This window comes from Mastigoproctus giganteus, chromosome 7 (genome assembly GCF_048544385.1).
Source record: "Mastigoproctus giganteus isolate SK-2022 chromosome 7, ASM4854438v1, whole genome shotgun sequence".
Lineage (NCBI taxonomy): Eukaryota > Metazoa > Arthropoda > Arachnida > Uropygi > Thelyphonidae > Mastigoproctus > Mastigoproctus giganteus.
In genome coordinates this window covers 189,883,676-189,901,106 of record NC_143581.1, presented here as the reverse complement: position 1 = coordinate 189,901,106, position 17,431 = coordinate 189,883,676, and the positions used below count along the sequence as shown (strand labels likewise).

At 38.5% G+C, this 17,431-nt stretch overlaps 1 protein-coding gene across 1 annotated transcript in view; it reads left to right on the top strand.

Moving 5' to 3' along the window:
* gcl (germ cell-less) overlaps positions 1 to 17,431 on the top strand; it is a 124,172-nt gene that overhangs the window by 62,142 nt on the left and 44,599 nt on the right. The gene's annotated exons all lie outside the window — the stretch shown is intronic.

Sequence of the window (17,431 nt, the reverse complement as noted above, 5' to 3'; positions counted from 1 at the left end):
TTTATGCCCTCTCAGGTGATTATTCTGAGTAAGAGGAAGAATCCCATCGGCATTGAGCATGCTCAAACCATTCAAGGCTTTATACACCTCAATCAGATCACATCGCCGGTGTCTAGTCTCCAGACACTGTAATTTGCAAAACTTAAGCCTTTCTTCGTAAGAGGAACCCTTTGTTTCATTCACTAATCTTGTTGCCCTTCTCTGTACTCGTTCCAGCAGCTCTACAGCCTTCTTGAAATGAGGCTTCCAGACATCTTAAAGATCATCATGCAGATAAGTACTAATAAGTGAAAAAAAACCCTGCTCACATTTTCTTTTACTCAACACTTCAAAATAATTAGATATTTGATCTAGTTGCAACAAAGATGCATGGTTTCCATCCCCATAACTTAATTTAAATGGAGTTTCCCTGATTACCACTTTACCAGTAACTAACTACTAGCAGTACCCACTGCAAAAATTTTGCAATTGGCAGCAGAGTTTTTCTCTAGCTGTCCTAAAGAAATGTAGTCCATGTTTTGTCATAAGCAGGTAAGCCAGTAAGTGTCGATCCTTTCTCATTTCTTGTATCTGAGGAAACTTATAAATTTTCTTTCATTTCAACATCTTTCCGATTATTCAAAATTTGCACTTTGCATAACATTTTCACACATCCAAAATGTAGTACTGTCTCTATAATACTTGTTTGAAAATGACATTTTTTATATTCTTGTGTCCTTCTGGTAGCCTTATCTTAACATGCTGGAATGATCTACATACAACTGGCCGTGACTAAATACAGGGTTAGTAAGCGAAGTTCAGACTCTATCAAACGTTTGCCCTTGACTAGCCGAATAGGAAACTGCCGTCTCTTAAATGAGAATGGCAAAGTTGAATCGGATGGAGTCAAGTCTACATGCAGTAAGGCTGCCTACCTTAGCACATTTGGTAAAATTTCACAATTGGTAGCACAGTTTTTATTGCCTATTTTCCCGAAAATTTTGGACAATTCATTGTCATCTCTATAAAATACTACTGAAAAGGGCAGAATATTAAAAAGTACACTAAAATCTCACCTTTTACTTTAAAAACTCAGTCCAACTTTCTTTCTTTCGCTTCTTTTCTTTTTCTTTCGTTTTCTTGCTTCTACTATACAGTACCTCTTCAGTATCCAGCAAATATCAGCTCCGATGTTGACATTTCAACTCCCCTGGTACCTCATCTCCATGTGTTTAATGTCCTGTTTAAACCTCTCACCCTGTTCTTCACTTACACTTCCAAATGTGGAAGTGTAAAAATGTACCATGACAATCATTTTGCAGCCCAACTTCTTGAAGTTCACTAACATATTTTCAACTGTAGTCTGGTAGTCCAGATTATTATTATTCTCTAAAAAATTCTCAACCACAGACCTGAAACTAATGCATACCTGAATTTCTTTTTTAAATTTTGCTCCCTCATTAGTATGCAAATTTAAAGTTTTCTGTAGCTGTTCTATGCGTCGAATCCTTTGTCATTCCTTGTATCTGAGGAAATTTATAAATTTGTTTTTATTTTACCATTTCAGACCAATCCTGAATACATTTGCAGAAATACAAAAAGGCATGTATCTTCTTTGCCGCAAGGTACGTTTAACACAACCAATCGTAGTAGCATGGTGGTGGACATGTCTTCCTGGCTGTGACATAATTCTAAATCCTTAAATTATTACTCACTAAAAAACAAAAAAAACAAACTTGAAGTTGATAACAATAAAATGATGACTTCTGAATGTTTTAAACATATTAAACCAGTGGTTTTCAAACTCCTGAGATCTAAACCAGTGGTTTTCAAACTCCTGAGATCTACAGACCCTTTTAAAAATCAAAAAAAGTTTATGGCCCCTTTCAAAAATTAAAAAAAAAGAAAGTTCAAAATTTTATGTTTAAAACAACTCAACTTTATTCTTATTTTTACACAAATATATAAAATAACTATTTATCATCAGTTTGCTATACATAGAACGAATAATTTGACCAGTTCAGGAGGGTGCGTTTTGTGGACTCCTGGAAGTGATCTACGGACCCCCTCACGGATCCCAGTTTGGGAAGTGCTCTATTAAGCGTAATGAATAGCTATGAGTGCACGTGCACAATGTGGGGACATATATTAAGCGAGCAGTGCACTGGAATTGTAACAATTAGTTCTTTCTTTTAAGGTAGGAAATTTCGCAATTGGTAGCAGAGTTTTATTATTATTTATTTTTTATTTTTTTGTTTAAATTTATTTTATTTATTTTTTTTTTCAAAGCAAAAGACACGATTGTGTGATCGTGCAAATTGCTGATCATTTAAATGGTTAAAGTGCAAATTATTAATCAGAAAAAAATGCCTTATCAACTTAGGCAACTGTTTGTTTAACAGTTAACATCTTCCTGTGACTCCATTTATGAAGTGAACATTGAGCTATTCTCGTTTGTACTACAAAGCTGGCCCATTCCATAAAATAAAGCTATTTGGAATTTTTAAATTTTAGCAACTTTGTGCACACCTAGGAAGAAATAGCTTTAATTTGAGACCACTTCCAGACTGATCGGTTAAGCCTGTCGTTCACACTGACTGTCAAAAGAAAACACCTTCCGTATGAAATATATAGATCGTTGCTTTTTATCCTTTCCAGCAAGTTCACACCATTTTTGAAATTCGTTTTCCAAGATGTATTGTAACTGCCACTTCATATACTTTAGTGTTTTGAATTGAAATGGCTTGCTTTAAACTTTTGGAGCAAAATGTTTAGTTCTGTCTTCAAGAAACGTGAAAACTTAACAAAGTTGTAAATTTACTGAAACTGTATCAGTATACATTTCAAGAAAACACACTACAACTTATAAAGATGTTGCAGATCACCTACTGACTGTTCTGTACAGAAGAACACTACCAAAACAGTACACTAAAAGAAATATGCTGTCCAGTCAAAACATTATGACCACTCCTCTGTTTTAGCAGTCAGCCATTCCTCCCTATCTGGTGGCACTCATGTCATGGTGTGAGCCAGTAAATATTATACTGCAGGTTTGTGACACATAGTCCATATGAAGTACTTGATCAACAGGGAATTGGTGGTTGTGATCTGATGGACTTCAAAAAAGAGATGACTGTCAGGTCCCAGTTGAAGGGTAGCAGTTTTAGGGAAACTGAATGTTTCAAGCGTGGACAGACAGTGGATAAAACAGCAGTCACCAGGTCAATGGCAGGCAACCGTGCCTTGTCGATGATCATGGTGAACATAGGCTGTCCTGCCTTGTGCGAACTGATAGACGGAAAACAGTGGAATGGCTGACCATGGACTTTGTGCAGCATGGGTAGAAGTAGTGATTATAATCAGTTCTCCCCATATTCATTGGAAATGCACTGGTTCAAATCCCATCAATGATGCTAAGAACTTTATGGGTTTTTTTTCACTCAGTGGTTAAGTTAGTTGGTCTGAGTACTGATAACAAGGTTTCCAACCCCCCAGAAAATTAGGTTTTTAATCAAGTAAAACAGGCATATTGACCAGAGAACATGCACAATTTATGAGCACATTACACATAGGCAGATAAGTTCGTTCTCAGGTGGTCCTAATATGATGGTTTTTTTAACCATGGACTTTGTCTGCGAGTGTAGCATAGTGATTATAATCACAATCCTCCTCCTCACACTGGGTGGAAAAGGCTTCGGTTCAATGACACAAGGAATTTTTGTGGGTTTTTTGACTCTTGAATGAGGTAGTTGGTCTCAGGAATGAATAGCAAAGTCCCCCTCCCCAGAAACTTGGGTTTTTCACCTACCAGAACAGCAAATTGACATAATACAGTCAGTTCTGCTATAATGCACATTTTAGTAATGTGAATTTTCTCCAGCGCAACTGATATATTAGGGAACAATGCGAGTATAATGCGATTTTTGTGTTGGCCCATGCACGATTTCGTCTGCGAGTAACACCAGGTGAACGTAAAACCCAAGCTGAATGTAACGACCTGCGCAGCAATACATACAAATTTACAAAGCTTAAAAAATATAAAACGTCAATTGTGTGAGAGCCATATTTCCCATTTACTGAAGTTGTATTGGTCGGAGACATGCTGTTGTCGTTTGCTGTATTCACAAGATAACAGGTGATATTGTAGGCCAACTTGCATTTTCAGGGGCTCATATTTTTCTGTTCTAACAGAAATTTTGTGAGGCAGGATAGCATGAGCAGAGGAGCACATTTCTGGAGGTCATTACCATAAAACAATTTGCAGTTCCCGGTTTATTGGGCTTCTCTGTTAGTACTATCTAATTATAAATGGGTAGTAAACTCAATCTTATTGCATTTGCAATAATACCGGTAGCTGGAATTCTGTGGGTTTTTATGTTATTATGGTAAAATGCTCTCCCTTTTGTGAAATCTTCATTCATATAAAAAACATAAATAAATTTTCAGAATCTGCTCTTCATTCCTATTTTTTTAAGCTTCCTATTTTTAATGCATGAAATTGTTACTGCGTATCTCACTTGTGCAATTTGTGCATGTTGTGTTCATCATTATTGATCACTCATCTTTTTTACTGTTTTAAATTTTGTAATAAAAAAAAAATGTCAGTGAACAGAAATATCAATTAGTATGCATATATTAGAGTGCTATATTTACTCTAATATTTATTTATTTATTAGAAATTTAAGATGTTTAAACCTGTGTTAGCAATTTTATTTGGTTTCTAACTTTTTTTAGTGTTTTACTTACCACACTGAACATTTTTTTTTTTTAGTGCTCTGCCCCACCCTATTTTTCCCATAAGCCCTGTTGTTTTGAATGTGTGAAATACCATGACGCAAATATTTTTAGGAACACATGTACTGTGTTATAGCAGAACTGACTGTACACATATACACATGTGCAGGTAAGATAGCTCCTGGATGGCCCTAATATTAGAGGTGTTTTTTTTTTTTTTTTTTAAACCATAGACAGAGGAAGACCAGCAGCGTTTCCAAGACCATCATACAATGAATCCTCCTCCAAATTGGCTTTTGGAGTAGATGCCCAATTTTTAGGTACCATTGCCAATGATGCCTAAAGTTTGCATCTTAATGGCATCATTTGATTGATGACTGGATAAAAGTTGCCTTTTCCAATAAATCATATTTCCTGTCAGTTGTTAATCTCCATCTATCATGTGATTGGTAATGGAAGGTACAGCAACAAACTGCGGAGAGGAATCACTCTGATGTTCTGATCAAACAGAAACAAGCAGGTGGTGGTGGCAGTGTTTTGGTGTGGAGATGGTTTCCTGGGATTCTCTTGGAGCTCTCATACCCCTTGACTGCACTCTGAATGCTGAAAATGAACTGTCCATTGTAGCTGATCAAGTATGCCCCCTATGAGGGTCATTGAAAGACAATTGCAGCATGCCATAAACCACGTCAACTCTTGGGCAGTGACTAATGGTTTTAGGTTCTCGCCACAGAAGACTGTCTGCATACACTTTTGTCACAAACGGAACCTTCACCCTGAACCAGAACTTAAACTTGGACAAGACATCATTCCAGTAGCACCCGAGACAAAATTCTTGGGGCTCATTTTTATCTTATATTCGTCAACTGTGGACAAAGTGCACGAGAGGGTTGAATCTTCTACACTCTATTTCCTCCAATAAATGGGGAGCAGACCGCTCCACTTTACTCAGCCTCTATCATGCGCTTGTCCGATCTAAACTAAACTATGGGTCCCAAGTGTACGCATCAGCTAGAAACAGCGTACTTAGATGGCTGGACCCAGTTCACCACCAAGCCATCCATATTGCTACTGGAGCATTTAGAACATCCCCTGTCCACAGTTTATATGTTGAAGCAACTGAACCACCACTGTCATTTTGATGAAAGCAATTCTCTTTAAAATATACCTTTAAATTAAAATCCCTGCCAAACAAACCTACGTGGACATCCGTTTTCAAGCCACGATGGAAAAACCTATATAACACTCGTCTGACTGCCAACCAGCCTTTTGGTATCCGTGTCCAAGAGCTGCTTAGAGAGCTCGACATCATGGTAGACAATGTTGCCCAGTCACCAAGGCAACCACTTTCACCCTGGCATGCTCGCTTACCATCATGCGACTTCTCCCTTAAAAATTGGGGTAAGTCCATAACTCCATCTTCTGTCTACCACCAACTGTACGCTGCCCACCGGGCCGAACATTCTGACATCTTGCCTGTCTTCACTGATGGCGCGAAGTCGGAGTAGCAGTAGTAGTAGTAGTAGTGGCATGTGATGCAAGAAAGCAAATGTATGAGCTTATGCAGCATCAACCAAAAAAAAAAAAAATCACACCATTCCCTCCAAATGCCTGTCCAGTTCCTCCTTAAATTTATTCAACCTATCAAGTTCCACAACGACAGATGGAAGTTTGTTCCAGCAATTAACCACCCACTGGCTAAAGGCAAATTTCCGCACATCTAATCTACATCTGTCTTTTCTTAATTTGAATTTATGTCCCCTTAGGTTCAGAATCTAAACAAGTGGAAGGATCCCATCAGAATTCAGCGTGCTGAACCCATTCAAGGCCTTATACACCTCAATCAGATCACTGCGCAGGTGCCTAGTCTCCAGCCACTGCAATTTGCAGAACTTAAGCCTCTCTTGATAAGAGGATCCTTTCATTCCCCTCACCAATCTTATTGCCTTTCTCTGTACACTCTCCTTCCTAAAATGAGGCCTCCAGACCTGTATGCAGTACTCAAGGCATGACCTGACCATTGCCTTATAGAGAGGGATAATTACCTCCTTTTCCCTGCTAGCAAAATTCCTATATATCATTGACAAAACCCCATGACCTGCCCTGGCAGCCTGTCTGCATTGCTCAGAAAACTTCATATCTGCCTGCACAATTACTCCCAGGTCTTTTTCATTTTCTACCACCTTAAGTGTAGTACCACACAGTTGGTACATTTCTCTGGGGTTACTTCTACCCATATGCAGTACTTTGCATTTGTCAAGGTTAAACTTCAGTTGCCACTTCTTAGCCCATCTGCCCAAATTATCTAGATCCTGTTGCTGCCATTACTGTCATTAACAACCCTGCCAACCTTTGTATCATCTGCAAACTTCGACACTAAGCCTGATATATCTTCATCAATATCAGTGATAAATATACAAAACAACAGTGGACCCAACACCGAACCCTGTGGGACTCCACTAATAACATTAGTCCAAGAAGAGCAGCACCCATTGATTACCACCCTCTGTCTTCTCCCACTTAACCATCCTTTTATCCATTGTAGCAACTTACCCTTAATACCATTCTGCTCCAATTTGTACAATAGTCTTCCATGTGCAACAGTGTCAAAAGCTTTCCTGAAATCCAAATATATGATATCAAAATTATTTTTTGCATCCAGTTCCTTTGTAACCACATCATAATATCCTATCAAATTTGTCAGACAAGACTTTCCCTTAACAAACCCATGCTGTGTCTGAATTATTGCTGCAGTCTTGTCTAGATGATCCTGCAATGCATCTTTAACCAGCGACTCCATTATTTTACCCGGAACAGAAGTTAAACTAACTGGTCTGTAATTACTCGTGTCACCCTTCGATCCCCCTTTGTGAATTGGGGATACATTTGCACATCTCCAGTCCGTGGGAACCTTCCCTGAGTCCAAGGATGCTCTCATAATTATGGCTAAGGGTTTGCTTAGTTGCTTTGCCGCCTCCTTTAATATAACTGGATAGATCCCATCCACCCCAGGTGCCTTTCTTACGTTTAACTTCAACAATTTCTCCTCCACTTTGCTCTCAGTTATTACAAAATCATTAAGTATCCTGCTACAATTTGATAACCTTCTGCCATTTTCAAACCTTAATAATTCCTCACGTGTGAATGTAGATGCAAAATATAATCATTCAGCTTGTTTGCTATCTGAGCAGAATCATCACCAGTCGAACCATTGATGTCAAGTGGACCAATCAGATTCATCCTCTTCCTTTTAGAGTTTATATAACTCAACAGAGTTGTTTGTTGGATCTGCTGCTATCTTTCCAGGTCGTTCTATATCTGGAAAGATTCCCCAAGATTGCAGCATATATACTGCTGAGTTGTATGCCATAGAGTTAGCCTTGGACCTCATTAAAACCCATAGGTATCAAAGGTGTATGGTGTACACTGCAGGCTTTATCAGGTATGAGGTATAATCCTCATCCATTTGTGACCCAGATTCAGCAGACGCTACACTCTCTGTTTGAGCGTTCTTTCGACATTCGTTTCTGCTGGATTCCAAGCCACATTGGGATCGTGGGAAATGAACTGGCAGATGCTGCGGCCAGGTCACCAGAACCCCACAACACTTATTGCCTGTTAGTCCCCTATACAGATACAGGCAGCTAATACATGCTAAATTACTGTCACAATGGCAACAACCTGGCATGAGCAAGTCACAAACAAGCTCCAGCAAATAAAGCCTGTAATCCGACATTGGCAGTCTTGTCTGCGCAGGAATCATAGAGAGGAAGTTGTTTTAGCTCGCCTCCGCATAGGACGCAGTCATCTTACACATGCATTTCTGCTGAGGGCAGATGACTGTCATATGTGTGAGAACTGTGACACCTATTTAAGTATACGTCACATTTTAACTGAGTGTCCACGTTTTAGACACGAGTGTGATTGTTATTTTACCGCTTTTAGTCATCTGGCTGAGCCTTATACACTCAGTCAGATTTTATCCAACAATGACAATGTGTCTGCTGTTTTTAGCTATTTAAAATCAGTAAATCTTTTTACTCGTATTTAAAATTTACCTTGTATTGTTATTTCTTTGTTGATATATTTTTTACTTTTATACCTTTTATATCTATGTTATATCTCAACATGGTGGCCTAACTAATTAGGTCACTGAATGCTAACTTTTTATATATGACCTGGATTTGGCACATTATAGCCTTAGTTGCTAATGCGCCAATAAAATACAAATGAAAACAAAAAAGTATGCCCCCTTTATGGTGATTGTCTTCCCTGATAGTGTAGATGAGTTCCAACAGGATAATGCACCCTGCCATATTGCTGCTGTTGTTCAAGAGCAGTTCATCAAGCACAAAAATGGCTGCCTTGGCTGCTGAATTCACCAGATATGAATCCCATAGAACATCTCTAGTATTATGGGGATCGACAGATCCAGCATTCAGATTCTCCACAACAGACTGTTGTAGATTTACAGAACGCAGTCCTAGTGACACAGTACAACATCCCTCCTGCAACATTCAGAGGCCATTAGACTTGTGCCTGGCCATGTGGTGGTGGTACTGGTATCAAGAGGAGAAATATCCACTATTAGGTGCATGGTAATAATTTTTTGACTGAACAGTGTGTATCCCTTGAGTTCTTCACCAGTTAGTGAGATTTGCAACACCCACCTTAGCTAGACAGACATTAGTTGTAACAAGACAAATCAATATCTTCAACAAGCAAAAAGCTGATCTCAGTAGTTGATATTAGTTGACATAGGAGTGAAAGCAACAAGACTGTCCTCCAGAACTGGATCAAATACAGCAAAATGTTGCTACTTTGAATCACCATCTTTTCCATCAAAAGTTGTGCCAATACCATAGAAAGAAACAACAGAAACAGCAAAATTAATTTCTTTCAGTTTGGATGAAATTAATTTCGGAATGAAATAAATGAGAAGAGATATTGGACTTTCTTAATTTTTAATGGATCCAAAGTAAATTTTTAGTTAATTTAAACTGATTACAATGTCAGATTTTAAGTAAGTGTCAGGCATATGAGAGCTATAAAACATTACAATTTGGCAAAAGCCTCAGTTGCACACATAGTTTCACTTAAGAAAAATGCATCAGTTTCTTATTGTAAAGCAAATCACCATAAGTTGCCTCAATTGATAGTGTTTTAGACAAAAGGAAAGGGCATGCAGACTAACCATCATTAAGAACTCTAGAGAGGTTTGATGAAACTTGGGAAATCTTGCTATAAAGCTCAAGGAAGAGTTTGCACAAACTTTTACAACTGATAAGGATGCCTTACAGCACAGTAAGGAAGATTTATTGAAGTGACTTGTGTGCATATCCTTACAAAAATCATCTTAGCCAGCCACTAATGCCAATTGCAAAAGAAAGGGTGTTCAGTTTGCCACAGAATTCTCTGCATTCTTAGGGCAAGAACCTGACATTATAAACAAAGTTTGGCTTTCTAACAAAGCATACTTTCATTTAGATGGGTATGTGAATAAGTAAAATGCAATATTTCGGACCTTTGAGAATCCTACAAATTATTGTTGGCAATCTGTTATGTGCACAAAGAATCACAGTGTGAGGATCCACTCTTTGCATTTGGAATTTTTCACCATTTTTGATGTGAAACATCTCTAGCAACACCTAACAATGGAATGTAATGGCAGTGTGAGACGGAAATGATGTCTCATCCTAAATGATGCTAACTAAGTCATTAACATTGATTCGATGGAGTAAGTAGTGGTTGTGAGCATAAAATGTCATAATCATACTAAGGAAGTATAATTGTGACATCACATTCATACTTCCTTATAAAAAAACATCGGAATCCTGTTGTCTCGAAATTTGATACTAGACCAGTTGGACAGACAACTTGTGTAATCGAGACCCACTAAAATTGATGGAGGCTTTTCGCTTATACCATCTTTAAAGATGAAGCGAGCATGTGTCATTCATAGCTGGCACGTCCCAGTGCAGAATTTCAAAAGCACAGGGGAGAGATTTAAGTAGGCGAAAGGAAGAGAATGAGGATAGAAGGAAAATTCATGCCCCCTCATATTTCACTAATAGTTTGTAAATTTGAAAATTTAGAGATTTAGAACAGTTTAAAGGTTTTTTGGAGGAAAGGATATGAAGTTTCCACTCATTTAATATTAGCTGGTCTCGATTACACGAGTTGTCAGTCCAACATTCACGGTCAACGTGTGAAGCCTCACCACCATGCCCTGTCCATGCACTTCTCTCCGTCATTGATTTCACTCCATTTCCTTCTCTCTTAATGACATCAGCCTTTATCATGTCCTGGGACCTTATTCTTAGTCTCCCCCTTGGTCTTTTGTCTATTAATTGTAAATCAAACATTCTTCTTGGCAAACTTCCTTATGATTATGCCGATGTAGTCTCGATATCACTGTCATACTATTCTACAAATGGATTTCACTAACCTCTTCAAAGGCAAAGATTTTTTCACATAAAATACCTTTCATGTGTACAGAGTATACAAACTTTAATTTTTTTTTTTTTTTTTTTTCTCAATGGAAACATCACAAGTGAGGTCAAATTCAGTTTAGTAGTAGTAGTGGTGGCATGTGATGCAAGAAAGCAAGTGTATGAGCTTATGCAGCATCAGCCAAAAAAAAAAAAAAAAAAAAAAATCACACCATTCCCTCCAAATGCCTATCCAGTTCCTCCTTTAATTTATTCAACCTATCAACTTCCACAACGACAGATGGAAGTTTGTTCCAGCAATTAACCACCCACTGACTAAAGGCAAATTTCCGCACATCTATCCTACATCTGTCCTTTTTAATTTGAATTTATGTCCCCTTAGGTTTGTAATCTGAACCAAGTGGAAGGATCCCATCAGAATTCGGCATGCTCAACCCATTCAAGCCCTTATACACCTCAATCAGATCACCATGCAGGTGCCTAGTCTCCAGCCACTGCAATTTGCAGAACTTAAGCCTCTCTTGGTAAGAGGATCCCTTCATTCCCCTCACCAATCTTGTTGCCCTTCTCTGTACATGCTCAAGTAACTCTACATCCTGCCTAAAATGAGGCCTCCAGACCTGTATGCAGTACTCAAGGCGTGACCATTGCCTTATACAGAGGGACAATCACCTCCTTCTCCCTGCTAGCAAAATTCCTATATATCATTGACAAAACCCCATGACCTGCCCTGGCAGCCTGTCTGCATTGCTCAGAAAACTTCATATCTGACTGCACAATTACTTCCAGGTCTTTTTCATTTTCTACCACCTTAAGTGTAGTACCACATAGTTGGTACATTTCTCTGGGGTTACTTCTCCCCATATGCAGTACTTTGCATTTGTCAAGGTTAAACTTCAGTTGCCACTTAGCCCATCTGCCCAAATTATCTAGATCCTGTTGCAGTAGCACACTGTCATTACGGTCGTTAACAACCCTGCCAACCTTTGTATCATCTGCAAACTTCAACATTAAGCCTGATATACCTTCATCAATATCATTGATAAATATAGAAAACAACAGTGGACCCAGAACCGAACCCTGTGCAGACTCCACTAATAACATTAGTCCACGAAGAGCAGCACCCATTGATTACCACCCTCTGTCTTCTCCCACTTAACCATCCTTTTATCCATTGTAGCAACTTACCCTTAATACCATTCTGCTCCAATTTGTACAATAGTCTTCCATGCGCAACAGTGTCAAAAGCTTTCCTGAAATCCAAATATATGATATCAGAATTATTTTTGCATCCAGTTCCTTTGTAACCACATCTTAATATCCTATCAAATTTGTCAGACCAGACTTTCCCTTAACAAACCCATGCTGTGTCTGAATTATTGCTGCAGTCTTGTCTAGATGATCCTGCAATGCATCTTTAACCAATGACTCCATTATTTTACCCGGAACAGAAGTTAAACTAACTGGTCTGTAATTACTCGTGTCACCCTTCGATCCCCCTTTGTGAATTGGGGATACATTTGCACATCTCCAGTCCGTGGGAACCTCCTCTGAGTCCAAGGATGCTCTCATAATAATGGCTAAGGGTTTGCTTAGTTGCTTTGCCGTATCCTTTAATATAACTGGATAGATCCCATCCACAATCCAGGTGCTTTTCTTATATTTAACTTCAACAATTTCTCCTCCACTTTGCTCTCAGTTATTACAAAATCATTAAGTATCCTGCTACAATTTGATAACCTTCTGCCATTTTTAAACCTTAATTCCTCGTGTGTGAATGTAGATGCAAAATACTCATTCAGTTTGTTTGCTATCTGAGCAGGATCATCAAAAGTCAAGTGGACCAATCAGATTCATCCCTTTCCTTTTAGAGTTTATATAAGTAAAGAAATCCTTGCTGTTTTTCTTAGCATCTTTTGCCAAGGATTTCTTGTAATCTGCCTTCGCCTGTCTAACCTCTTTTGTGACCTGATTACATACTAGCTTATATCTGCCATAGGCTTCTGAGTCACTTGATAATTTATATGCATCCCATGCATTTTTATTCTCTGTTACGAGTCTCATTAATTCATTAGATAACCATTTAGGCCTAAACCTTGAACAATATTTCTTAATAGGTATGAAACTTTTAGTAGTTTCCACGATTAATTCCTTGAATGCTTCCCACTTAGAATTTACTGTTGGTAACATCGTCAGTTGATCCCACTGTACAGAATTTAAAAACTGTCGGAGACCACTGTACTCACCTTTACGGAAGCAAAAACCCTTTCCTTTACCCCTGATGGTAATTAAATCTTTAAGCAAATCCCACATCAGTACACTGTGATCACTGCCACCTAGTGGTTCCTTTATCTGCGAATTCTTAATACAAGAATGATCATTGCTGAAAACCAGATCAAGAGTATTACTTTCTCTGTTTGTTGCCTCTCGAACATGCTGCTGCAGAAAACAATCATTCAATAAATCCACAAAAGTCTGACTAGTGTGTGAGTGACCAATCCACAAGTTCCAGTCAATATCTGGGAATTTAAAATTACCCATTATAAGAGATTCCGATTTACTAGCCCACTCTATTTCTCTGGACAATTGTTCATTGTACTCATTCGAGTCATTAGGCCTATAACACACTCCTACTCTTATTTTTGCTTTCGCAGTGCTTATGTCACACCAAACTGACTCAACAGTGCACTGTTCATCTATATCAACTGGATGCACTTCTTTTGATTTTATGTTTTTCTCAATTAACAGCATATCACCTCCTCCCTTTCTGTACACATTGTACTCCCCAAATTCCAGTTCAGCATTCCTTATATCTGTGTGACACCATGTCTCTGCTATCCCAACAATATCCACCTTTGATGTCTTGACCAACACTTCAAATTTATCAAATTTATTTACTATACTTCTAGCATTGGTATACATGCAAGCATACATGCTCCTTTTCCTAGTTACCCATATCCCATATACCCACCTATTTCAGGATGACTGCCATCCATCCCTGAAACCCCCAACACCCCTCGCTCCAGGTCGCTACTTATTCTAATAGAAGTTGTGCAAGAATCACCTTCACCTCTGCCTACGGCTACTGTTAAACTATTAGTCCCTGTATCCCCCCCAAGCTATCAGTTTTCCGATCCACCTAACACTGCCTCGATGGCATCAGCAAATATTCTTGCACCCTTTCTATTTAAGTGTATCCCATCCCTGTAGAAGCAATCTCTCTTGTTAATAAGTACAGTCGAGACTGAAAAAAATTCTATCCCTTGAGCCTTGCACAATCTTTCCAGGGCCGAATTGATCGACAATTTGACGATTACTTGTTAAGTAATTCTGCCAGTCTCGTACTCTTAATATCATTAGTGCCAATGTGTACAACTATATCAGCTTTTGTGCCTTTAAAAGATGATATCCGCTCTACAACATCATCAACCTTTGCCCCTGGCAGACATACCCTGGTCCTGTTCCACCTATCCTTTTTACAAAGCATGTTTCCCATTTCCCTGACAATAGAGTCACCAACAACTACTAGTTCCTGTGGGACCAGCGCATTCTGCCTTGGGGGTTGCCGCTGTGTTGCGTGATGACCAAGTGCAAGCTCTGGCGTTGATGTGGGCAGCTGAGAGCCTGATGGGCCCCTTAATTTAGATGTTTCGAGGGCATCCACCCTGTCCTTCAAACTCTCATATAAGCCCATAACAACGCTGAGTTGTCGCCTGATTTCCTTACACTCCTTACATCGTGCACACACACAAAGACACCCCCATGGCAATATCATGTTCTGTTCCAGAGAGTTCGGCAAACATTTCACAAGTTGCACATTTTTTTAGGCTGTGATGCGTTGGAGAATCGTCCCCCTCGGTTCTCCCCCGAGTCACAGCACTCCTGCCACTTTGTGCCCGTAACTTTGCTGCTCTAGTTTGGGGCATGATACTTTAAATTAATAAGATCAATAAATTAAATTTATTAAATGTCAATACTACGCAATCTAATAGAAACAGTGAAGCGTATTACTCTATATAATTATACGTTAGAGCTACCTAGCTACCTCAATTAAAAAATTGAATTCCCTACCACTATATACAAAAACAATGACTGCAAGATTCGAACGAAATTACAGTTTTACCTATATTAAGTAGTAATCCACAAAAACTCTTTATATAAATTAAAATAAAAATAACCAGCATAACTATAAGACTACGTATTAAGTACAATATAAAATAACAATTATGTAAATAAAAAGGCAAACACTTATCGTTTTTTCGGAGCCTGTAACTCATAGCTGTAATTTTTAGAGTCAATTTTAGAGAGAACAATTTTGTGCCTTTTTTTGTATGGCTATACCATGAATGTGAATGATAACTAGTTGCAATAGGATAGGTTAGGCAGGCCATGTACTGTAGGAGTTGTCCTGGATGAAATTTTTGACAACAGGGTGTTTTCTAACTGCTATCCTGAGAACTGGCATGCCATCCTGTGTCACCTAATTTAAACCCATGTGATTTTTATCTCTGGGGTTATCTTGCGATCCACAAACCATTACTGCAATGAAGGAAGTGATTGAAAATGAAATTTTTTCTGTATCAGAAGAAACATTAACACATTCTTTGCAATTTCATACCCCAGCTGCAACACATTATTGATAAACATGAAGTGCACATTGAACATGTTGGTACATGAGAAAAAAATATGTTCCCTTTAGATTGCTACAGGATCATTAAGAAAAGTTGCAACAGTTTCAGATATCTGTATTTTTTGAATTGTTGGGCTGCCATTGGGAGTTTCATGCCCTTCATGTAGTAAACCACCCTTTTCAAATGAAGTTAAAAATTTTACAATAAAGCGGAAACCCAAGATTTTCCAGTGCCACGAGGCTCCAGTTAGATAAAGACAGCCCTGACTATCATTATTTAATCTCACCCCCTTAGATTACTTTGTGTGGGATCACTTGAAATCAACATTTTATTTTATGCATATTATCATGCAAGACAAGCAAAGAAATCACATTTCGGAAGCTGCTGAAATGATAAGACATGCCAAAGAATCATGGATTCGTGAGATTGAATGTTGCATCAAACAAAAATATAGGACACTTTGAACGGCTTCTTTAGTTGTTTACCTTTTAGACATTTATTTCAGTTTCTTTTTGTTTTTTTTGTAATTTATGATTATTGTTTAATATCATAGATATAAAGAATTTTGAGACATGTTTGTAGGAACTTTTTTCTTATTTTTAGCTGTAGAATATGCTCCTATATTTGTTCTATGCAGTTTTGTAACACCCCGTATATATATATCATCTATCATCATTCTGCTATTCCACAGGTCGACATGTGAAGTCTCACCACCATGTCCTTCCCGTGTACTTCTCTCCGTTGTTGATTTCACTCCATTTTCTCCTCTCTTAATGATATCAGCCTTTATCATGTCCTGCTACCTTTATTCTTGGTCCCCACCTTGATCTTTTGTCCCTTAATTGTAAATCAAACATTCTTCTTGGCAAACGCCTCTTGTTCATCCTCTTGACATGTCCAAACCATTTCAAACGGGACCTTTCAATCCTGTTGTGGAGTTTTTCAACCTGAATTCTCTCCCTAATCACATCATTCCTGATTTTCTTGCATCTTGTTTTTCTGGCTATGCTCCTCACAAATCTCATTTCTGTCCCCTGAATTCTGCTTTCATCCTTTTTCCTCATAGTCAAAGTTTCAGATGCATTCATCAGAATTGGTACATAATAGGCCTGATATATAGCCTTCTTACACTTCAGTGGTATGTTCTTGTTCCAGATCAGATCTCTTGTCTGCCTATAGAAATTCCTGCCTGCTTGTACCCTCCTACTTATTTCTTTGTCTATCACTCTAGTCTGTAATGGTGCTTCCTAGATACATGAAGTTGTTAACCATTTTTAGCTGTTTCCCTACCATTTTAATGTATCCATCAGGCTCGCTGCTCCTCTTTAGAACCATTATTTCACTCTTCTCCTGACTGAAAATCAGTCCAAATTCATTGGCCATACTAGCCCATATATCAACTTGCCGTTGCACTTGTTCCCTGCTCTCTCCTCATATGCAGATGTCATCTGTGAAGTGCATGATTTTCATCTGGTCCTGTCCAAGTTGTTCCACCACTCTACATTGCACATCATTCATGACAGCTATGAACAGTAGTGGTGACAGGATGCTTCCTTGCCTCAAACCTGATGTTCTTTTGAAGCTCTCCATCAACCCCATCACTGTTCTTACTTTGCTCACTGTATTGGTATACAT